This window comes from Gouania willdenowi, chromosome 15 (genome assembly GCF_900634775.1).
Source record: "Gouania willdenowi chromosome 15, fGouWil2.1, whole genome shotgun sequence".
NCBI lineage: Eukaryota > Metazoa > Chordata > Actinopteri > Blenniiformes > Gobiesocidae > Gouania > Gouania willdenowi.
Genome location: NC_041058.1, coordinates 3,454,237 through 3,478,636, shown reverse-complemented (window position 1 = coordinate 3,478,636; position 24,400 = coordinate 3,454,237). Strand labels below are relative to the sequence as shown.

At 38.2% G+C, this 24,400-nt stretch overlaps 1 protein-coding gene across 2 annotated transcripts in view; it reads right to left on the bottom strand.

Annotated features, from left to right (window-relative positions):
• The window catches only part of cdh11 (cadherin 11, type 2, OB-cadherin (osteoblast)), a 117,536-nt gene that overhangs the window by 48,873 nt on the left and 44,263 nt on the right, over positions 1-24,400 (bottom strand). For both annotated transcript variants that reach the window (XM_028468388.1, XM_028468387.1), the window contains one exon: positions 15,667-15,726. The gene's annotated coding sequence lies outside the window, so the exon portion shown is untranslated. The remainder of the gene's footprint in view (positions 1-15,666; positions 15,727-24,400) is intronic.

The window sequence follows — 24,400 nt, the reverse complement described above, 5'->3', positions numbered from 1 at the left end:
AGGATCTGGTTTCTGTGGCCGGGTCTTTGCGGTTTGTTAAAAGCTTAAAAACAGAGCGATGCTGAAAACAGACACCGTGCATTTAGCTCACACCACCAAACCCTTGGTTTAATTGCCTTTCAATTAGAGCAACTAATAGGCCTGTGAGCGTGTGTGTGTGTGAGCGTGTGTGTGTGTGTGTGTGTGTGTGCGTGTGCTATTCCAAAGAAATCACTGCAGAGCTTTCTCAGCAATTGTGAAAAAAATAGGTGTTAATCAGCAGCTAATAACTGCGAGGCATGTGCGCGTGCACGATTGCGTATGTGTGTGTGTGTGTCTGCATGTCAAGGTTGCTGGTTTATATCAAGCCATTTGTGAGATGCTAATGCTAATTAGCGCCCACAGAACCTTGTGTGTGCCGCCTCTCACTCGCTCATCCTTAATACACGCACGCACGCACGCACGCACGCACGCACACGCACACGCACACACACACACACAGCTCTAGTAAAGCTAACTTATAAACTGTTAGTTTGTATTGAAATAAAATACAATAAAAAGAATAAAAAAATGGAGGCAAGTGTTTGTTTCAGGTCCAGATCACAGGTTTACTCTAGTTTCATGTGCAACATGGTGTTTGATTAAACTGCAGTGTCTCAAACGAGGGTACGTGTAACTCTAGGGGTACGCGGTGGCACTACAGGGGGCACTTGAAAGAGAGAAAGAGTGGAAAATTAACAAATAAAGAGTCATTTTTGGTCCCACCCCATGTGTGACAGGAAATGATAAAAAACTATATCTATTCAGGAACCACTAAATCAGTGTTTTTCAACCTTGGGGTCGGGACCCCATGTGGAGTTGCCTGAAATTTCTGAAAAATTAAAATAGATTTTTGAATTTTTTTTCATTATTATTCTTTTTTTTAATTTAAACAACACAATCTTAAACAACTGTATTTCTATACTTACTTATATACAATATTAACATAATACATATATTTGCTGTTGGTCTCAATGTTTAAATGTTTGATCCTCTTCAGATAAAAGCCTGTAAAAACCCAGGATTGCAAAGCAAACAACACTGATTTAGGATTTGATTCCATGTCCTATTTTGATCCTTTTAATCAAAGCCCATCAAAGGCACCTGCTTTGTTTGCAATCACTGACATACTTTAAGGTAAAAAATAAATGAAATAAAAATAAGCAGGCGTGCTTTGCCAGTAGACTGAGTCCAGATAAGCATTAGTCACAATCAAATCCTGTCACCTGTTATCCGTCTCTCCGTGAAGGTAATTTGCTTTGTGTCACGTTGCTTCAATGGGTTTTTGATGGAGAGAACAATCTGAAGAGGATCAGTTTGCACAGGAAAGCAGATCCATTTTCCTTATGGGAGACAGCAGGGAAAATAAACGCCGTTTGGCTGAGTTTTGGCAGAGCTAGCGTTGGATGAATGGGCCCGGTTAGCTTGGGAGGAGGGAAGTGAAACGGTGTTGACATGTGGACAATAACCATAAAGTACACACTATTTAGTTTCCTCTGAGCAGGGCCGGCTTTAGGTCAGTCAGTGCCCTAGGCCAGTGGTTCTCAATCTTTCTAGGCTCAAGTACCATCTTTTTCTTATTTCTGAATCCAACTACCCCCCTTATGACCGACTACTACATTTTACTCAGAATTCTGTGAAAAAAACAACAATAGAGAATAGGGATGTAACGATTCACTCAACTCCCGATACGATTCAATTCACGATACAGGGTTCACGGTACAACTATTACAGATATTCACGTAATATTACAGATATTCTTTCGGTGCTAAAGGGGTATGGAATCATTTATGAACATGTTTAAGAGTAGAAGGCGGCCAGAAACAAAGTAGTAGCAGATTTCGCCATTTACACTGCTGGACAAGAAAAGGGATAAATATATAGCACCCTCTGCTGTTTAAGAAAAGTAGTGCGATTCAATTTTCAAAGTATCGATGTCAATCATGATACCTATGAATCGATTTGTAACTGCCTTACGATTAATTGTTACATCCCTAATAGAGAATAATGATGGGGTGAATGAGTGACAACACATTTTAAAGAATCTCTTTTTTATAAATAAGTGCCTCCTGAAAATATCTATTTCTATCATTTACAGTCATATGAGACCAAGATTGACCTTTGTATTTTCAGTTCATGTTCTAATCAAGATCATTTCTATCATCATTTTGTGTGTTTTGTTATTGTATCTGTTTTTTTTTTTATTATTCAGTACATTTGTCTCTTATGTTGTGTGTTTTCGATTTGTTTGTTTGTTTGTTTGTTTTTGTGCATTTTTCTCTCATTTAGTGAGTCTTTGTTGTCGTTTGTTGTGTTGTAGTTTTCTCTCTCAGTCATTTTTATGTATTTTGTCGTTCTTTTCATTATTCAGAATATTTTTCTCTCATTTTGTGTGTTTTTGTTGTTGTCTTGTGTGTTGCTAGTATTTAGTCTGATTATCATTTTGAACTAAAAATAAATATTATGAAGCCACATATTTTTAATGTTTTCATTTGCTAATTTTCCCCTGTAGTGTCCTACACTGCCGTAGGCAAATAATCAAGTTGTAGATATTTCAAATTCACCAATTTATTGAAACTGTCAATATTTTTTAGTGGCTTTGTCGTTTTCTTTTGTTCATATCACATGAATGCAGTAAATTTAATTTGCCAATTGTGGAAATAACAATGCCACAAAGCCTGCAATTTCTTACAAACAGTTCCACAAAAATCCGTTAAATTCCACAATTACAAAATCAAGAAGATCAGCAGGGACTGACACAATTGAGGTTAAAATGTTTCTTTTTCCCACCAAAAATCTGCGGCCCACTTGAGATCAAACTGGTCCATATTTGGCCCCTGAACTAAAATATGTTTGACACCCCTGATCTACATGATTAAAGGAGTTACATTTATTTATTTTCACTTAATTATCTGTTGTTTTTCTTCATTTATTTCATTATTTTTGTTCTTGATTTGAGTTGTCCATAATGTATATTCATTTTCTTGTATTTTATTTGTCGTTTCTCTGTGCTGTTGCGTTTGTGGCGGTTTGGGATGGTGGGCATGTGTGAGACATGGTCAAACTTGTAAAATGAAAAATCTATAAATGAAGTCTGGGGAAAAAAATAAATGAAAAACCATCAAAAAGCACAAGGCAATGAATTCATTCATGGGTTAGCATTTTATGATCTCATGGTTTGATTTAAGTTGAAGCTGCTGCAGCTGTGAAGCTTTCAACGTTTCCAATTGGAAGACGTAACTAACTTTTAGGTTTTTAGGTTGATAACGAATTAGCTTACTTGTCTTTGCATTAGCGTTTGTGCTAGACACACATAAACACACACACGGTATGTAAATGATGCGCACTGTGTGGGTAATTACGTGCAATCAGGTAACTTTTGTGTCGCTAATGAGAGCAAAGCTGCTTTTAAAGACCATTTAAATGGAAACAAAATCAGTTGAATTCAACTGAGGCGAGTTGTGTTTAAACAGAGCGGTAAATAATCAAAGTCCAGCTCAGTCTTAATAATTGTCCACTAATTAGACTTTATTCATAAATCAAAGCTTCGGATCAATTCACACACTCTTGGTGGTTGTCTTCTAATGAGCTGTAGTGCTATGATTGTGCTTTAAATGTTTCAGATAAAGAAATGAAATATGTGCTTTCCATGAAGCAGATGTTGATGAAATGGCTAAAACGCTCCCGTCAGATCCTTCGCTTCACTGCTGTTTCTGATTCCGCCTTGAATCTCGTAAAGGATAATCCTCAGGGCTCAAATCAAGTTAATGACCCGACCAATTGGCTCCCTGTGTTCCTCAAAGCGAGTGACCAGAATACACAGAATTAAGTCCGGCCAGATGATGAGATGCAGTCCGGCCTCGAGGCCAGACAACGCTGTTCCAATTAGCCTGTTGACCTCTGTTTATTGGCCATTGGTTTGCATGGGAATGCTGCTTTCACTTCCATTCCTGACGATTAAGAAGATGAAGAACACGTTTCAGATGTTAACAGGCCCTAACGATGACTCATCTTTGGATAAAAGTGGCTTTAAACACTTAAATTTTACCGACCAAAGGCTCTAGGCGCTTTAAGTGCAGGGTAGTTACAACTCTGGAATCTACAATCTACCATTACCCAGAGGTGGGAACAAGTCACTGCTTCTCAAGTCCCACGTAAGTCTCAAGTCATGTCACTAAAGTCCTAGTCAAGTCAAAAGTCCTCCACTTTAATTTACATGTCTTAACAAGTCATGAGTCTTTAAATCCAAAGGACATCAGTCTTGGAATCATTTTCCAACTCGCTAGTTTTCCAGAGTTTTAGTCCGTTGAAAAGTCACTTTCTGAGCAGTTACTTATGCATATTCATGCATGGGCGTGTCTATAGACGCCGACTCCACACAACAGCTGATCACTAGCGATTTTCTTTTACAATCCACACACTCTTGTTATTGTTTTCAGCCGAAAAACTGCACATTATAGTAAAACACAGATATTTAAGTGGCTATTGTGATTGTGAGACCAACACTGTTTCAAGGTGCGTGTGTGCGGCAGCAGCAACAGAGTCATTCAGCTGAGTCAGCTGTTTCAAACGCTCACAGGAGCTGCTACGTGGCTTTCTTCTCCTCCTCTCCACTGTTTTCATAACACTGCCCCTTTAAAGGTGGACCTGTCTGATATGTAATTACAAAACTCTCTCCTAGTCAGATCTGGTAAGACTCCCCTAAGCAGGCCAGATACCATCGTACACTGAGAGCACTCACCATGGTCTCTGCTTGAGGAGGCTCCGCTATGTTTTAACTACCGCTATCATCAACATACATAACACTGAGCGCACTGAACAGCAGCAGATTCACTGAGGCACACACACTGGAAGCTGGTTAACCAGTCTGTTCCCCAAAACCCTCTGACCAGCAACCCTAAAGCTGGACTCCATCTCATTCATCAAAACCGCTATCATTCAAAGTCCTGTTGGTCTTTGGATGGCAGAGTACCCTCCAGCAGGGGTTTGAGCAGACTTGTTGCTCATTAATAGTGATTCCATTTAATAAAATCACGAGTCACGAGTAATTTGATTTCAAGTCTAAGTCGAGTTGCAAGTCCTTTGTGATTTTGTTGAGTCTAAAGTCAATAAATTTGTGACTCGAGTCCAAGACGTGTAACTTGAGTCCACATCTCTGCCATTACTGGAGTTATTGTGTTCATGTGATCCAAGACGTAGGAAACATACGCTTGATGGCCCTGACAAAACTTAAAGGGACTTTACTGGGCTGGTAAGCAGCTTTTATTCAGGAGAGTCCAGCTGCAGTCATTGTTTAGGTTTTGAGCTTCTTTAAGTCCACAATAGTTTAAAATAAAAATGTTACAAGAAATTGGAAATGTCACAATCTTCTGGTGTCATTTTGAGCAGACCTCCGCCATGATATGCCATAATGTTTAATGATGGTTTCCCAGATCTGGATGAAACGCCGTGAGGTGATAGGAGAAAAAAACTTGACATGTTCAGCTCAAAATAAATGGACATCTGTTCATTACAATCCGATAAATAAATGTGTTTTCTATTTTTTTTTAAAAAATGATTCAGATTTGGCATATTCATCATCCCCAAAATCTAATCACTTGTTCCATTTCAGATATTTCCCTGAAAATGTCATCAAATGATGTCCATTAGGTTTGGAGTTAGACTATTCACAGAAACAAACAAAATTAATTAATTAATTAATTAATTCATGCTAAAACAGAACTTCTTGCAGGAGGTAAAAAACCATCATGATCTATGTTAAATAAAAATCAATCACATCTAGTGTAAAAGGCAGGACAAAATGTCAAATGAGCTATGTATGTGATAGATACATACGACAAAACCAATTATCAGTTCAATGCTGTAAGTCGATGCGTCTGCAGGAAGCAGCAGACGAAACGTAATGGCTTTTAAGAAACATCTCGCCCTGAAAAAGTAACTGACAACCATTGTTCTAATTTTCCTTTAAAGGAGGAATGTGTTATTAAATAATTGTGTTAAGTTCACCACTCATCGATCCGTCCTTTGCAGCAGAGTCAGATTAATGCACCAAAGATGACTTTAGGCTGCACGGTTTGGGGGAGGAATAAACAAGCCAGAATAATTGCTTACTGCTGCAGCAACAGCGTTCCGTTGTTTCATTCTGTTTTCTTTTTTTTTTTTCACTTTTTGGCTCCCGATATGAGCAAAAGTTGTGTGTGTTCCGTCTCCTTTAATGCATCTACACCAACCACACATGCCAATCAGGAAGCACTTCAAGACAAACTATAGGATTATACATCTGCCAGAGCATCAGGGTTTAGACTCACACACACACACACACACACCACACACACACACACACCACACACACACACACACACACACACACACACACACACGGAAGTTCAAAGTCCCATAAATTCTGAGATACATTTAAAAGACAAATGAGTTAAAAGGAGTCCTGCCACCACAAAGGGAAAGTGAAAAGCCAATAGTTATGAGAGGTTTCAGTCAATTTTAGATAAAAAAAAATTGAAATCTGCTCAATTCCTGGAATAGAAAGGAGAGAGGTGGAATATTCTGAGGATGTGGACTCAGTTATAGTGTGTGTGTGTGTGTGTGTGTGTGTGTTAACGGGTGAGTGGGGTGTCCACAGACCCTGATGGCGAAAGGGGGGACGGGTGCAGGAAACTGTGGTGTCTGGAATTGATTGAGGTGAAGGGAAAATAAAATACTTTGGATTCTTGAAGCCTGAGGAGCAGGAACTGATGACCACAAGGCGGAGGAAAAGGAGGAGAAGGAGGGGAGAAGAAAGCCTGAAACCACAGGGGAGAGAAGAAAGGAAGAAAAGGAGGCGGGGGGGTTTCAGGGGGGGTGGGGGGGTTGCGGTTGGGGGGGGGGGGGAGGGAGGGGGGGGGGGGGGAGCGGGGGGATTTATATCTCTGCACCAAACTCAGTGAGCTCTCTATAAGTACAGTGCTTAACCTTATTTTATGTCCTTAAACTGGCTGAGTGGATCCAATGAGATTTAGTTTCATATGTCAGTGTAACTTTGTGCCAGACTGTGGTAGAGGACACGACGCACAACGACACCCAACATAAAACAATGTATCAAAGACATGACAATTGTTAACTTCATTTCATTTATTTGGTTTAACCAACTTGTACCACTAGGAGCACCCCTGATATTAAATCAAATAAATAGGTTAATGCTTGTTGGAAAAGAAATGCATTGTCATTAAAAAATAAAATAATAATAATAATAATAATAATAATAATAATAATAATAATAATATAATAATAGGCATTTTAAATGAAAAAAAAAAATGAATGAGCTATGGCTCATTGTAATATTACCGTTACATCCTATACTGTATATCCATATAATGAATTAATTTGTTGGGTTTTTTCCTTTTTTTAATATTTTGATAAAGCTTTGAGATGACCTTTGTTGTAATAAGCGCTATATTATATGTATAAACATCCACTTCATTACAATAAATATAATGCTGATTACTAATTAATAACTTTTGATGTTCAGTGGTAAAAATGCCGGAACACCTAAAAATTCCCATATCTGAAACAGCTCAGTGGTAGAGTGGGTTGTCCACTAACTGAAAGGTTGGGGGTTTGAATCCCGCTCTATTCAAGTCATATGAGTGGGTATGAATTGTGCATGAATGTTGGTGATAGTCAGAGGGGCCATAGGCACGAAATGGCAGCCACGCCAGTATACCTTACGGCAGCTGTGGCTACATTGTAGCTTATCACCACTGGTGGGTGACTGGTGTGAATGAATAATGGTTGAGTCTCCTTTAAAAAAGTTCAATATGAATCCAAGCCATTATTCATCATCATTATTGTAGTTTAACATTACGTCCCGTGTTGAATGATTCTAGTGTAGCTCTGTAAATGAGAGTGAAACACATTACACTGAACATCTGAGAAACGTTTCCAACCTGTTGACGTGTCGTACAAGTCGACACTCGACCTGGCTAATTTTACAAGCGCGCTGTGAAGGGTGTTAATGAGTTTAGGAAACACGTTCCTTTTACTAGCCGAGGCTCATTAAACCAACCGCAGTAATGATGGCTGCATGGTTTCATTAGCACATGTGTACACACATGTAACACACAGGTTAAAAGGTCTGGACTTCCATCCGTCGCTGTCCTTCACTGTAATCTCTCTGAGGGGATCAATGAGTGGATCAGCAAAAGTTAGCAAGCAGTAAAAGGGAGAAAGGGGGGCTAGGGGAGGGATTTGTGTCCGGCGAGGTTAGCCATGTGTGTTCAGAGTCTGTTCCAGCCTGATGAATAGAAATGACAAGAGAAAAGGAAAAGGAGGAAGAGGAGGATGGAAATCCTCTCATTCTTCCCTCTCCAAAAAACAAAAAGAAACAAGAGAGTTAGTTAATCCTTGTTTCTCTACATTTCAGTATCCAGGCTCTCTGACATTCACTGTAGTCCCTACAGATGTTTGCTCTCTTCTTCTTCTTCTTCTTCTTCTTCTCTTCCCATTATACACATCTCTTCTTCCCTCCCATCCCTCCATCCAATATTCCTCCCAGAGTTCAGGGCTTCATCTCTCCTCCATTGTAGTCAGAGCCTCAAACTAATTCATTCTCTTTTTATTGCACAGCTGCTTTTTAAATTGTGCGACGATGCTCAGAGAATATTTATACAAATTGCCCAAAGGAAGCGAGTGCATTGACATCTTAATTTCAAGAGATTACAAATTTAAAACCTGCCGATCCGTAACAGTCACGTAACTGTTAGTTGTAAATTTTGTTGGTCAGACACTTTTAATCCAATCGTAGCACGGCCTCTGTAAGTCGGATGAGCAGCGATAGCAACGCACGTGGGTCAGAAAATGTTTTCATACATCCTGTGGAAATCCAGTGGTGGTTGGCTTTGGGTGATCAAGCAAATCCAGTAATCTCATATTAGAGGATAACTCCCTCCTTTTACACCCTTTGAGAACCTAAAAGTACTTTCCTCCCATCCTGAAATGGTGTTTTCCACCAATTGTGGAACCTGTGAGCCTTTAAATGTAACGTCTTTATCTGGTTTTATCACTGGAACACGTTATTACCTGTGGAGATATTCAATAGGCAAACTACCAGGACAGTTTCTTCTGCGTGTACAGACATAGTAATCCTCTCTTTCCTTCTCTGTACATTTTTTCTTTAATTTGACAAACAGTGTTTGTTTAACTGTAGTATCAGCAAAGTCTGATGTTTTTTCTTCCACTGTTTTTACAAATGTGGCCTAAAACCTTTGATATGTACTTATTAGAAGATATATGCCTAACTAAACACATTATTATGCACCACTTTCAAAAATGGGACTATTTTACACTTATAGAGCCTGTGTTCCACCATCTTGAAATCATTTGATAGTGCCAACTTTTGCTTTTCGATATAAACCTCTTTGTTTACCGAAAGAGAATAATAACACCCCTCATAATCTGTGACCGTAGGGGGCGACAGTTCCCACTCTGCAGTTTGGTAGTAGACAGTGAAGCGGAGAAGAACAGTTCTCCTAAGGGACCTTTACTCTCCCTTAAACAGTGCGCTGACACGCTCTGGTGTTGAAGGTAGTGAGTAAATCACAGACTGTTGAAGACAGTCGCCCCCAGTGGTCATGGATTATTTTTTGGGTCAGAAATGATTTTCATCCTCTTTCGGTAAACAAAAGAGGGTTATATCGTCAACTTCAACTTTTCCGAATTATTTAATTCAATTTCAATTCAGTTTAAATTCAACTTTATCTATAAAGCACAAATTACAACAAAGTCAGCTCAATGCGCTGAACAAAATATAAAGTTCATAATAAGCGAAAAAACCCAACAAGATCTACATAAACAAGCATTTAGCAACAGTAGGAAGAGATGCAGCGTCTTAAACTCACGGGCCAAGGATTTTTCGATTAAGTATATTGCGAAGAAATGTCTCGGTTTCCTCTTCTGTCCACATGTACCGCGTCATGTTTTCTCAGAGAGCAATCGTCATGTGACGATACATTTCAATATGAAAACGTCTGAAAAACCTTCTCGTGAAAATGTTAAATCTTTTCAGCGATATTTCACCAGTTTTTATTGCGCTACTCAGATTTTATGCATTTCCAAAGGTAATGGAAACACAGCTATGGGCAACCAAGTCGGAGCTCTTATCGATATTGATGAACAAATACTTTTATTGCTCCTTGATTATTCTCTTTTTACACTTGATCCATTCTAGAAACAACACTCACAATGCTCTACGAAAAGATAAAAAATGCCGGTTTTGACACAAAAAGGGCCGAACAAAGCCATTGCCAGAAATGAGGTTTCGAGCAAACCAATCACAGCGACACGATGCAGGTTTGTATGATTCTAACTGAAGTAAAGATATACAATGCATACAAGCACTGAGAGAACATGCAAATCCCACACAAAGAGGACCTAAGTGTCAACCTGGAAGCTTGAACCCAGGACGCTCTATCCACTATCCAAGTTGCATGTTTTTTTTTGGGTTTTTTTTTTTAACTTTAGCCTCATTGTTTCAAAGACAAAACGACTTCTGATTTTTTTGCCCGTCTGGAAATGATCTCAGGCTGAAAGAGGCCAATCTGTGGAAAATGCACACAAGTTAAACGCTGCAATGCAAGGGAAGTGGTTACGTTATGGAAAACTGTAAAAACCTGACCAATTTATGTCAGTTTCTGCAATTGCCCTCCAATTGGCCGACAAATGAACTCCTGAAGGGTTTTTCTTCCAGGAGAAACAGACGTCAAATCAGCCAAACAAAGGTTTTCTGACTGAACACTTCCTGGCATCGTCGACTGTTGACTTTCTGTAATACGGTAATTGTTTGCTGGCTGCTTGTGTGAATGTGGGTTTGGGTGGAAAAGCAAATGCAGCGTCCTAAACTCTCGGGCCAAGAATTTCATCATATTGACGAGTTCTCTTCTACTATCTGAGTCTCGATCAGTGCGACGGCTCCGTGATCAATAACTGTGGAGGGCATGGAAACAGTGTGTGTGTGTGTTTGAATTCTTGCTTCTTATCTGTGCGCACAGACACACATCCACGTCACAAATCTAAAGATACATGAGTGTGATGCTTAATGACTTTTACCAGCGTTTTTTCTCAGCTACTTATCAGCCTGCTGATGCAGCTTCCTCTGGTTTGATGAGTGGGAGCTGAACACATGAGAAACGACAGCACTTTGCATTTCCTGCCTCTTCAGTCAAATCACGTTAGCAACAAGATTTTAAACTACATTAGACGCTAAAGGCGATATTTTAATTTATGGGTTATTTTATTTTATTTTTCTCACAAAGTGAGCTCATGGTGAGATAGATCACTGGATTAAATTAAATACTACTATAGGCCAGTATGTGGCAATAATACACATATAGGCTACGATGTGATACGTTTAGGGTCTACTCCCACAAGGGCTGATTTTCCGATATTTAAAATAATTATGGACTACTCAGTGTCGTTTAAACACAAGGATTTATGTTTTTTTTTTCCAAGAATTTAGTTCGAAAAAAAATGTGAAGCCTTGAGATTGTTGCATGTTTTGCTTTGAAAAAAAGTTGTAGACAATTTGTTTCTGTCTATCCTATTTATTTAAACAAAAACTAAAATGAAAGAGAGAATCTTCTGTAACTGTTCAACCTTATCATGGTTTTTATAATAGATTTTTATGGTCTTTAATCGGTTTCAGCTCTGGGAATGTCCCACTAAGTATATACTGTCTACTATAGACTATAAGTATGATTAGTATGACGAACGTTCCCACTGAAACATACTTGTGACCAAGTAGAATATCAACATGTGCTCATATGATTCACATTTCAGAGATTCCGATATTGTCCACCATTTGCTACTGACGAAACTTCTGGTTAACTTCAAAACAAGAGCTCTATTTAAAAAAAAAGACAAGAAGAGATGCTTTTATTCTGAAAAGGGGATGTTTGATTTTTAGCTTGAAGCCGTTCCCATGGCCATTTTACATTTCGCTCGCAATGCATCATGGGACGGTTGAGTATGACTAGTGTGCCCACCGTGCATACTTCAAAAATGTCCCCATATAGTATACATCTGGGTATTTCTCACAAACTCAATCTTTTCACACTATCTAATGTGAATGCGCTCCATTCTGATTTAGCGTTAGCATTTATTGTTGTTGCATGTTGTGCAGAAAAAGAGATATTAAATATTCTTTCTGTTCAACCTTGTCATGGCTTTTAAAATACATTTTGATGGTCTTGAATTGGTCTCGGCTCCTAGAAGTCTTGGTCTGCGGTAAGTCTGGGTCTTGTATGGTTTAGTGTTCTTTAGTACAACACTAGCCTGCACTGTGCAACGATCCCCTCCACAACCACTCTACTAATGGCTCATTATAAAACGCCTTCTGTTGCACAAGGATCAGAAGTCAAATGCAAAACTATCTGTTTGTATAATTCTCATGTTTTTTTTTTTTTTCTATTTATTTACATCTGTTTTTCCAAATGTAAAAAAAAACAGAAAAAAAAAAAACCAACCTATAATTACTCAAATATGTATGTTTTCATTTAGTTAAAACATTGCATTCAATATTGTAAAATTAGATTCATTAAATTATTACAAAGTTTATTTTTTCAAGTAACAATAACTACTAAATTACCACTTTAATATAAAAATGTTACGACTAATCTCAACATATTATGACTTTAATCTCATAAAATTACGATTTCATTAAGATATGACTTTGTTCTCATAAAATTACTACTTTATTCTCGAAACATTACGACTTAAATCTCGTAGTGCCCAGATGTTTTTATTTTTTTATTTTAATGTGGTCTTAATACATTGTTGTAAAATCCAATAAGTTTGGAAGGTATCCAATCAAAACTACTTTTGTTTCGTGGAATATAGAAAACAAGCTGATTGTGATTCTATTCACAAACATTAAGACCCTCCAATATCAGGTTGATCAATGTTATATCGTTGTATTTTAGTCGACTGTATCTGTACAGATTTAGTTGACTGAAATCTTAATGTCATTTAGTTATGATTTTTGACTAAAACTCGATGTTTTTCTTCACTCTGCGTGAAACAAACTCAAAGCGATGAACTGGTTATTTTCTCTGAGCTGCAAAACAGCCAAAAAAACCCAGACCAAACGCTCGTCTCTGAGTTGTAACTTTGCCATCAGAGGTCGTCTGAATGAATGCCACCTATTATGGGATACGGGCTGGGATCCTGCTTTGGAGGTCAGGAGGTTAAACATTCCATCTGCCCACAACGGAGATAAAAAAAAAAAAAAGACCCTCAGAAACTAAAGAGTGAAAGAGTGAGTGCAGGAATCAGTGGAGACACATTTCATAATCCAAACAGAAGCAGATGGAGCCTGAGCTCTGTGGACTCGTTCTGCTCGTCTGCATCTCCTCGAGTCTCGTATTTGTCAAACATTGTTATATAAAATATTCACATCACAACTGTAGCTTTTCTATTGGTGCCTCGTATTTGTTTGTAGCTTACAGCAGTGTTTCCCAACTTTGTGCATCACATTATCATAACTTAAGATCCTCTCATATTTGATGTATGCAACTTTTTTTATTCTGCTCAGTGTCTAGATTTTAGTCCAGGGGTCGAATAAAGGATAATTTATTGGAGCAACCAAACCACTCATAAAAACAGTCTAGAGGTCAAAGATAGTGTTTTCTGATGCTTTTCTCTGTCATTGTCCGTCAATAAAGAATCTTTCTGCAGGTTCGTTTGGTAACGTGACTAATTTCAAATTGAAGTTTTGATTGTGTTTTCAGAATTGTTGTAAAGGTTGCTTTACAAAAATGATGGAAATGTACTATTTTATGGAAAACAAATAATCTGCTTTGTATCAGTTCACTTCGTAATTAAAGTCAATAAGTTCCTACAAGGTACACGATGGTTGAAGGTGGAGATCATCAATCGACTCGGCCAATCAGATTATTCCAGAGGCAGCTGCTATAATGGTGATGAATGACTTTTTTCTGAATTTCTACAAGCATCCTACAAAATGGCTGCTCCTCTCCCCTGCTCCACGTCTGCATACCTGTGAATTAAACAGTTTTATTATGGGAGTTTTTGTGCAATCAGGCTAATGCTAGCCTGCTACGCTAACTGTCCTTCAGCTCTCTTTTATTCTACTATTTTGTTCCGCCCCAGAGCGCAAATCAGACAATAATAGAAATAAAGAACATGGTAGTGCTTTGAAACTCATTAGGTGATGCTATCAACAGGTTAAGAACATCCACAGATTGGTCGCTCCGCGGTATAAGCAACGGCCCTTAGCTTCTTTGCTGAAAACTGGTCACGACTTTCTTTGCACATGCTAGCAGATAATAATAACGCAGGCTGCCAGACACACACGTAGCATTCTGTGCTACACATTCTTGGTTTTGACTCTGAACCGTCTGCCACAATCAGACTCACCGGTGACTACTGTACAGACGGCGACACGGGCAAATTGTGTGCTGGATTTCTATCTTGGAAAGTAGCGACAAATGTCAGATCGCACAAATACAATTTTAGCCTATGTTGCTTATTTTACCCTTTTTTTTGCAACTACTCCAACTCACCATATTTTAACCTATTTTCGTCACCCTTCTTGTCATATTTCTGCTTTTTTTAATACATTTTTACTACATAATCACATTTCTGACACTTTTCCATCAAAAATTAATGCATTTTCTGCACATTTTTCCCACGTCCAAGACACTTTAGGCACTCATAAACCCTTTCTATCACATTTCCACCTAATGTCGCATATGTTGACCCATTATTGTGACTTTAACCTCTTCACCATATTTCATGTTATTTTTTTTTGCCAAATTAACAACATTCACTATTTGTCATGCCCATTATTTTCCAATTTAAACTAATTGTTCCTACTTTTAAATTATATTACCCCATTTCTGCCACTTTTAGGCCAATATTGACACAAACTCTTTTTTCAGCTTTTTTGCCCACTCTAATTTGCAACTTTTAACCGATTTCTGGGGTTTTTAAAATCCAATTTCACAACTTTTTATTAAACTTTTCTCAATATTTTTGCGAGCTGAAAAAGGTGGAGAACCACTGCTGTAGAGGAAGAGATTCTGCTGATGTTGCTGCTATTATTTTATGGAGCAAACAGAAGTCGTGGCCTCCAGGACTTAAACATCGGATCCTAACAAACAACTCACATTCTGGACTGATGCGGTTTGATAACCAAACATGTTGATCTGTGGTTCAGGATTTAAAAGCCAAGCAACAACTTTTCAAAGACTAAGTCACTCTTCTATAGCCGGTGGTTTTTCCACCTCCTGTATGTCAGATTTTCAGGTCTTTGTCTTCCTCCAGCCTTGCAGTCAAAGCATTAGACTATACAACAATCTGAAATCAGCTCGTCAGCCTGCCAGCCGCTGATAAGCGCACTCACGATCGATTAGATCTGCCTTTAATCTATTCAACTTTTTTTCCCAGGCGAATGGGAAAATGCTTGGTGTGAGAGATGGTAGATCCTTGATATGGTAAGCCACTTTTCCCTATAGTTCTCCATCAAAGCACGGGAGTCCAGGAATAAAAATTCCCTTTTTTTCAATGAACGAAGATTTTTTTGAAGAAAAACTAGACAAACACAAGAAACAAAAGCAAGAAAAAAATGGCGTAACATACCTTTAGCTCATCACTGGGTTGGATTCGTGACGATTAAACTCCACGGGCCGTGACACAGATCTGCCAGAGAAAAGAGACGATAATAATTACATACAAGAATGCTGACGCTTTGGAGTATGTAACAGAGGCATAATTACAGTGGTGCTGCATAAATGTTCAGTTTATCTCATGTGATTGTCAGGTGAGATGCAATAAGACAAGATTTCAAGATAAAAGCACAAGAAATAGTTTGATTTTTCCATCTGAATGAATGTCTTCAAGGAGGAATCAGTGTTTATATGTCAAATTACCGTGGCAAAACAGACAAAAGGGTTCAAAGCTCAATATTGGCTTAAAAGTGGCAGAAATGGGAGGAGGGGGTTGGAACAATAAGTTTAAAACTGGCAACTAATAAGCATGACAAGTCGTGCATGTGGTTTAAATTGGCAAAAAAAAAGCATGAAATATGGTGAAAAAGTGACAATAATGGGTCAACATATGCAACATTAGGTGGAAAAGTGGTGGAAAGTGTTTTTAAGTGCTGAAAATGTCTTGAAAGTGGAAAAAAGTGGCAGAAAAAGGCATTGATTTGTGACAGAACTGGAAGTATTGTAGAACAAATGCATTAAAAGGAGCAAAAATATGGCAAGAAAAGTGAAAATAGTCAAAATATGGCAAGTTTACAGAAAAAGGGTAAAAAATAAGCAAAATGGGCTCAAATTGTTCCAAAAATATTCTAGTTTTTTTTAAGGCATCTGGCGACCCACTCCCAGTTTCTCGTGACCCCAAATGGGCTCCTCACCCCAAGATTGAGAACCCCTGCTGTAGAAAATGTGATGCATGAGATTGGTTTCTCTCTTTGTTTTAAATAGAGTTTGACATTTTTAGCTGTTTGAAGTTAATTAAATGCACTGATTTCCTATTTAAATGTGTTTATTTGATAAATAAATGATACACAGGATTATAAAACGTGCATGAATGCATGAAGTGCTCGAATCCAAACACAATCAAAGAGGAAAGTCTCATGTTAATGTAATTATCTCAATAATCAGATGCTTTGCATCAAAATAAGTGCAATCAAATTTATGACACCATTAAATCACTTTGGGTTTTAAACATTTATTATTAAAGCCCCAAAAACACGACGATGCTCGTCGGAGCGTGACTGCAAATCATCACCATTCAGCCTCCGCTACGCTACGTGCTCCCCCAGCACCAAGCTAATCAGGGGAATTATCACGCACATCGCTTTGTATTCACACCATTGTCTCCTTTCACCTTGTTTGGTGACGGGAACAGAAACCATTTCCTAGAGCTGAAGATCTGCTGACATAGCACAAGGAACCAGAAGCAAGGAACGCATTGTTCTGCAAGCATCGTTAGCTGTGATTAGCAATCCATGCTACAGACTTCATCAGGCCCTTTAAGATTCATACGTTTTTTCAGTGCATGAGGTCAAAAAGTTGTGGAGGATCCCTTTAAATGGGCAGTATTATGAAAAAATCACTTTATAATGTTTTTGCTACAGTGATATACAGTGATAGCTTCATTCAGAGGGTCAAAAGCTCCTCCCTCCCTTGTTATTCCACATTTTATGAAAGTCAGCTCAAAACAGACCAGTTGGATTTTTGCCCCCTTATGAGTCATAAGAGGGAAACGCCTCCTCCTGACAATCCTGGCTCCTCCTACCCTAATAGAATGTGAGCTCCGCCCTCTCAAACTACCTCACAGGTAAAACAAACATAGCAAAGGCAGGTTGATATCATAGATAAGATCACAGTTCATATATTTACAGTTCAGTATAAATAGATAAACACCAGCGCTCACAATCGGTTTCACTTTTAGTAGCCGTATACGCCTCGTATCGCCTTTGAGATGATCTGAGGCATTTGTGACCCAATGCGTCACAGCGGTCGGACAAAACAGTGGACTACCACCTTAAATGGACTATTCCTGTGGTCAGAAGAGGTGATGAGGAGAAGGAAGTTGAGCAGCGTCTGTCTGACTCACAATCACAATAGCCTCTTAAATAGCCATGTGTTTTACTTTAATGTGCAGTTTCTTGGCTTTAAAAAATGTGCGTAGATTACTAAGCAAAACTGCCATGGTAATAAAGCTATGGCGTGAGGGTCTGCATTGTCTACGGACACGCCCACTCATGCAATATGCATGAAGGACCAGAAGAGGCCTGTTTTTAGGAGTGCACTGAAAGTGACGTTTTCAGAGGCTAAAACTCCAGAAAACAGGACAGTTTGGGAAAGTAAACCTCAAGTCTATGTTGGTGGGGTTCTTAGTACAAATGGAGATCAATGAAAAACAGCATAATACTGCCCGACTGACACCGGGTGGAGGGTGAGTTACACTGAGGATGATAAATGATTCCTACTGGAAAACTACGTTTGAAGTGATGCATAACTGTGAGTTGTTGCCTTGAGCAAAGATTTTAGGGAAATTATATTTATGTAAAGACGTTTGAAGGAACCACAGTTTATTTTAAAGCATCAGACGAATTAATTTAAGTGTTAAAGTGGAAGTGGAAAAACACAGCGAACCAAAGAGGAAGTGCTCTGTGCCACTTCCACCTTTGTCTGTTATGCAGCTTTTTATTTTGCTGTTCCACTCTGCAGTGAGTGAGTCAAGGAGAGGAGGCAGAGACACTGTTCACACACTTTGGTAAATACTCTGCGTGGGTGGATACTTTACAAACGTGCTCCGTTTTTAGGAAACGCTCAGAGATCCGACGGGTGTGGGCGATGTGACACGCTGGGTAGGAGGCCCTGTGCGTCGCAATGTTTCCACACCTGCAGCGAGACGAGCGCCTACCTGTTAGTGCACCTGTAATTACACCTGATAGAGACACAGCTGTGTGTGTGTAGCGCGTGCGCACGTGTGTGTGTGTGTAGTGACAAGCTGCTCCCACTGAGTGATCCCTGCATTTATCACATCTGCTTCACATCAAACCCATGTAACCACACACACACACACACATGCATACAAACGCATGTACACACGATGCGTGCATGCGTGTGTATGTGTGCGTGTGCGCATCGCACACACACACACACAAATGCATGAACACACACGCATGCACGCACGCGCACAATACACAAACGTGCGCACACAAACACACGTACACATGATACACACACACAGACACCACAAATGCACTCACGCACACATACACACGCATGCACACAAACGCACGCGCACACACACACACAACGCACGGACACACACGCATACACATGATACACCCACACACAAATGCACGCATGCACACATACACACACATGCACACAAACGCATGCACACACACACACACGTACACACAAACGCACATACACTTGATACACACAGACATACACACACAAATGCACGCATGCACACATTCACACGCATGCACACAAACGCACGCACACACGCATGCACGCACACACACACACACACGTGCACACAAACGCGCGATACGCACACACAAATGCACGCACACAAATGCAGACACGCACCCACACACAAACGGGCGTTCATATCGCACACCACACGTTTGGGCCCCTCCCCCTCCACAGGTGGAGGATCAGCAGCTGTCAGAGGAAATCAGAGGTTTATGAGTCTCTATTATCGTCCCTTACTGACATGCCTGGCAGCCGATGCCAGAGAGCTTATTAACTCTCAGGTCAGAAATATCTACGGGCCGTGTAAAGGTCAGCTGTGAGAGGAACCAGAGGAAAGTGGAACTCAGTGGATGTGAGGTGTCAATCAGATCAGAAATAGATTCTAACTCCATCCCTCTGCTGTTTGCCTTTCTGTTCTCACCCAAAATTCATCTCGTCCTCCGTTGTTGGTCTGTAACGCAGCATTTCCTTTGGTTCCGACTGTTGAAGACGTGCTATAGTTTGGTTTTATCCTGAGGGAACGAAGAGCTTGGATGGAGCTCAGAGAGAGGAATATAATCAGAGTTATTATTCTGGTACGACTCCAATGTTGGGCTTTTTAGCTAATGACACCCTACCCCCCCCCCCCCACCCCCCACAGCATCTGTGCACCACAACTTTGCGTGCATATCAGTGTTATTGCATGAAACAAACATTTTAGTTCATACTTTGTTGCTAAGTTGAGTTTTTTTGCACTCTAAAATCTCACAAAATGACTCAAAAAACACACAAAATGACAACAAACCTACACAACTTGACAAAAATACACTATACAACAAAACTACACAAATGACTCCAAAACAACAGAATAAAACTAAATAAAATGACTCAAAAAAAAACACTGAACAACTAAACTAAACATAGTAACTCAATAAATTCGTAAAATTACAACAAAACAACACACGATTCAATAAACACTTAAAATGACAACAAAAATACACAAAATGACAAAAAAATACAAAAACAATTATTCAAAAAATACACAAAAACGGCAACATAACTGCACAAAACCCTTTTTTCTTTCCATTTTGAAGCTCATTGATGCTTTATTATATAATGCTTATTTTGCGCCCATTTGTTAATAAATGTTGCCCGTCTCTGCTTGATAGTGGTTTTGTTGCTTTTTCAAAATAAAAGGTTTTGATCTTGTTTTCAAGCGTTGGAGCAAATATTGTGTTTTTTGCAGTGTGTTTGATGCATTGGACAGTTTTATAGGAAACCATTAGGAAACACGTGTTTATATTCATCCGACTGCAACGTCTAGTCATCATAGATCTTTTTTTTTTCCCTTGGATTGTTATTTATCCCTGGAATATTGTGTTTGATTTTCGGGTTTCATCAGCAGGAAAAGCCCTTTTCAGAAATGAATGTGATTCATCAAAATCAATCAATAGAAAATATCATTACTTTCTGCAAAGCCTGTGAAGACGCAGCCAAACGTGGTCAATTGGGAGGCGGACGCGATCAATAATCCTTTATTCATGCATTTCACCATGAACTCTCAAACCAATTCAGACTGGGAGAGAATCGACAGCGTTGTCCCAAAGTCGGCAAAACACAGCATTATATTATTGGTACGCAGACATTTCTGTGATATTGTGAGAAATACAACGTACTTATGGACTCTTTGTGTCACTTTCTCCATAAATGAGTGTGTGACCAGTAATTATGCTTGTTTGACTGAAGTTTTTAATCCAGAGCAATGAGTTATTCAGTGTGAATGAGCCTCTGATCAGAGAATATCCTTCTTTTGTGGTTCAGACCAGTTTATTATTGCTCTGCTGCACTAAGCTGGGAAGGCTCAATAGCTCAGAAGTGGAAGCAGAGTCGCCAATTTAAACGCTGCAAAATGTCACAAAATTCTACTTTTATACAAAGTTGTACTTTTCCTATCCGTTTTTTTCATCATATTTCCCTGTATAGATGACTGGTCATCAAATATCGGAATGGTTAGGTTGAAGACCTGTATTCACAAGGTGAATATGTACTTGCCAGTTGAAAATTAGTGAAGGTCAAGGTCACACATTGAACGGAAATGTTGTTCAATGGTACCAGTCTGAGCGCTGTATCTCAATTTGTGGCCAAGTTACAGTGAAAAAAGTTTTTTTTTTTTTTTTTTTGTGACGACATGAACTTTGACCCCTACCGATCTTTTTACTGGTAGGTCGTACAGCTTCGGTTCAATGAAATAAAATACTCCACTTGAGTTGAGCTTTTTATAAATGTCAGTGTCAAACTTTTGCCATAATTATTCATAGAGATATGGAAAACTGTTTTTTGTCACTTGACGCGACCTTGACCTTCACATTTTGGCTCCAAAAAAGGTTGACTGTAGATCCTTGACATTAACCCTATGAGATGACATACGTGTCATTAGTGCTGCTTTATTATCCTAGGAGGAGCTCCACAACAAAGGAGTTACGGAAGAAAAATAATAAGAACTCCTATTAGTCACACTTTCTAAACATTCAGTCACTCGTTTTTCTGGTGAAAAAATAGTGTATTAATGAGTGATATCGTACCAAAAATTAAATGTAAGGCATTTCCGTGTCATGTTAGAACCAAATTCTAAATATAAAGAGAGAGAAAATAACTGGGTCACAACTGTTTTTATCCTCCGTCTGTAAACAAAAGAGGTTTACGTGGACATCTTTAACTTTTCCTGATCATTTAGATCAACCAAAAGCAGCACAAGGTGTCATTTTGACTGAAAAAGCTGCTAAATGATCTAAAAATCAGGCTGAATGTTTCATTCCAATAGAAAACAATGGGATGTTTAAAGGCAGTGGGGCCGTGTGACATCATCAATCATGTGAATTCAAGATGGAGAAACAGGCTCTGAAACTGTAAAGTAGTCCTATTTTTAAAAGTTAACAAAAAACAAACATGGTGCATAATAATGTGTTTTGTTAGACATAGATCTACTAACAAGTACATTTCAAAGATTTTAGGCCCAGATTTGTAAAAACGGACTTTTTACGCAGAAATGTTGGCGTTTATTCTCTGGGTTTGGTTGAGAGCAGTTACGATAACATAAATTGCCTAAAAAATGCTTTTGTGTTCGTATCAATGACTATATTTAGTTTACAACCATGTTAATTAACTTTTCGCCTTAATCCAGTGATCCAGTGTGTGGCTCACCCCCTGGTGGGGAATAGAGGTACGACAGGTGGGGCGCGACAAACAGGAGGAAATCTTCAATTTAATACCAATCTTCCTAAATGTCTTTCTTCATTGACAACAGAGAACATTAATAATACTAAAAAAACCAACTAAACACAAATAAAGTAATAATGAGAAGCCTAAAAATATAGCAGAAATTTAAAGAGCAATAAATTACGCGATAAAATGTAACGTTGAACTAATAAAATGGCAAAACTAATGATTTACGTCGCCAATAAACCTAATAAAATAATTTCCTTTTTTTGTATGTTAAGGTTTTTGTCACAGATTGCAAACATTTTTTTGTTATTCCCTGTATTTTTGACTTCTACACTTTTATGTTTATTTTTATTTATGCAGGTAATTAGTTTCTTGATTTCTGTTAGTTCAATAAATTAGAAAATGTGTTTTTTGTGACGATTACTTGTGGGAAATACCCCCAAAAAGTCACGTTACCATGGTAACAGTCGAAAGTAATCACCCTTGTTCCTTGAAAGCAATCAGTAAAGGAAATAGGTGAGAAAATCAAAATTTACTGACTCTACCGTCAATGTAGTGGAAAGTAAATCTTGTGCTAAACCAGCCTGGGCCTGAACAAAGGAAGTGCTGTGTTAAAAACACAGTCCGTCGCAGGAAGTAGATGAAATTATGGGATGTTAAGGTCAATCAGGAAAAGCAGAATGTATGAAGTCGCGGCTCCTCTAATATTAGCAACATTTCCACAGGATTCACAACGAGCCCCTCTTTTTTTTATTTCCTTAACGTGTTACAAGCAAGTAATAAATCACACAAACCCAGTAAGAGAAATTTAATCTGCGGCAGCGTTTATGATGTGTTCAAACTTCACGGATGGATGCACACATGCATACTGATGAAGCTAGTAGCATGCTAACTCTGAGTATATTTCTAAATCAGTCATTTTACTTGTACTGTATGTACACTTTAAAAGAAGTTACTGAGTAAATTATTATTTTTTTTGTTTTTGTTTTAAAATTATCAACAGACGTTGTGAAACATCGGCTGAAAATAACTGAAAAAAATATCCAATAAAAACAAAAATATATACTTTTAAAGTACAAAGATAAAAGAAAAGAAAACACTTGAAATTGAATAGAATAAATAAGAAATAAATGAAAAGATCCTGAAAAGTAAACTAAAAAAAATCCAATAAAAACATCAACAAAATGCATCTCTTAATGTGCAAAGAAAAAACGTTCCAGAATTGAAGAAAATAGATAGGAAATGAATTAGAAGATCTTGAATAATCACCAACAATAAATCCAATAAAAACAAATTAAGACACAAATATGCATAACAACCCCAAAAAACACAAAATTACAACAACAAAAAAACAGGTAACGACAACAAAAAAGCACACGACAATAAAAACATAAAAGTAGAAAAAATATATACAAAATGACAGAGACATTTAAAAACAACTACAAAACATCAACAAACACACAAAATTAACTCCAAAAACACAAATTGACATCAAAAATACAGAAAACAAAAAACCCAAGATATGCAAGGGAACTGTGGAAGATTTATTACCAAAAAATAAAAGTGGCGGATGAAAGTAACTAGTAACTTTTACATTGAGTACTATTTAATTGAGCTAATTATTACTTGTGCTTGAATATTGTATGTAGACTTACTTGTACTTGTACTTTATTGCAATTTCAATCAAGTAACAGTACTTTTTGGGGCCCATCTAAAATTCAGCAAAATGATGGTCCCTTGTTTTATACATTTATTTTATTTATTTATTCATCTGCATAATATCCACTGTTATCCAGGAAGTTTATTTCTATTTGCTAAATCGTATATAGTCATTTTAAAGATGTAAATCCTTGTTTTAATCAGAAAGAAAACTGGTTAAAAGTGACCAAAAATGGTGAAAAAGGTGGTGAAATGGGATTTTAAAAACTACAGAAATTGGTTAAATGTCCAAATTGTGTGTAATGGAATTTAAAAATTATTTTAAACTAAATCTGTAATGTGGTTAAATTGGCAAATATAAACATGTGATGTGGTGAAAAGAGGTTAGAAGTGACAGAAACGGGTCAACATATGCAACATTAGGTGGGAAAAGTGGTGGAAAGGGTGTAAAAGTGCCATAAATGTCTAGAAAATGGATACAATGTGGAGTAATGTAGCAAAAT